We start from the raw sequence: 1,662 nt of genomic DNA on the forward strand, positions 1-1,662 counted from the left end.
CATATGACGAGTGTTGTGGATGGCACTTCAAAAGCGTGCAGTAACATTAGGCTATTCGTTTATTATTAATTCTTACTCACAATTTGTTTTACTTAACATGTTACATTTTAATGTAGCTCAAAATATACATGTTAAAAATATAAATTGTGTGTGTGGTCATACGCCAGTCGTTTCTGCCCCACCGAAATGAAGGGGCACCGCACGCTACTGCTACAACCCATTAAATACGGTATGATTTCTAGATGTCATAGCAACGTCCGCTCGCGACACTGGACTTGCGATCGAGCCATCGACGCGGACGTTCATTCACATAGCCAAAAACAAGAGAATAGATGGCTAGATAAAATAAACATCAAGACATACAATTCTAAAAAGAACAGATGAAGCAGCTACCCTTTTTTCCTTCGCGGTTTGCCTACAGAGCAGCGCACCTGCATTTAATATATCTGTGTATTGTCACAATTTCTCAGTATCAAAGCTGAAAGTAGAAACGGGTGGCCAAAAGCTGTCGTATTGTTAGTTATCACAGACAATTTTAAGTAGAAACGGGTGGCCAAAAGCTGTCATTTGTTAGTTATCACATACAATTTTAAGTAGAAACGGGTGGCCAAAAGCTGTCATTTGTTAGTTATCACATACAATTTAACAATGAATGATCTGTACGGAGCTCCATAAGGGACCGCTCCCGGACAGAACCTTAGTTTGGAAGTCATGCTTAGTGACACGACAACTAGCGTCCATTTGAAATACAAAATTTAGAAAATAGACCTACGTGTCTGATCAATAGATTAAATAATGTGACAGTGTCACGTTATTTTCGTGAGACCAGGTTCGAGCGTGTGCATGGGTTGAATTGCGTGTGTCTCACGCCGAATGCATGAGACATGAGAGCCCTGTACTTACGTGACACAAACCAGCACCGCAAACGTTCTCTCCCGCTTGAGATGACGTCTTTCTTTATAGGTTCATGGGTCTGATTCGTCGATTTCCCATGCTGATATCCCCGGAGATCTTCGACAATTTGGCTATAGATCGTCTCATTACACGCTAAATAATATAATTATAGCCTAATTATATATATAGCCTATACATATCTATAGGCAATATATATAATTAGGCAATATATATATATATAGCATTTGTGGTTTTGGCATAAACATAACTAGGGTGCACTGTACTATCTGCGCACACCCTTTCTGAAGCCTCTCTCTCGCTCTCTCTCTCTCTCTCTCTGTCCCCCTCTCTCTCTCTCTCTCTCTCTCGTACCGTTTTGTGGAGCACGTTAATTGTCTGAGAACACTCCCATTCAGAATGCATTGGTTTACATTTCGTTCTGTGTAGCACGCAAAAAGTCGGACTATCGTGCTCTGGAACACGTTTCAATAGATTAACGTTCGTGCGGAGGAGCACGCAATCGCGTGATACCGGGTTGGCCCTCCACAGTAGTTAATGCTGGGTTTTGCGTATCATATGCACGCGAAATGGTAATTTGGCGTATGTAGGCTACTGCACGCATTTTGAAAGTGTCAAACCGTGCGATCTGTACTAGAGCCCGACCGATATAGAATTTTTAAGGCCGATACCGATACGAATATTTTGTGATTAAAAAATCCGATATGCCGATATATCGGCCGATATATATATATATATATATATATATAT

Source organism: Gadus chalcogrammus, chromosome 7 (genome assembly GCF_026213295.1).
Source record: "Gadus chalcogrammus isolate NIFS_2021 chromosome 7, NIFS_Gcha_1.0, whole genome shotgun sequence".
Classification (NCBI taxonomy): Eukaryota; Metazoa; Chordata; class Actinopteri; order Gadiformes; family Gadidae; genus Gadus; species Gadus chalcogrammus.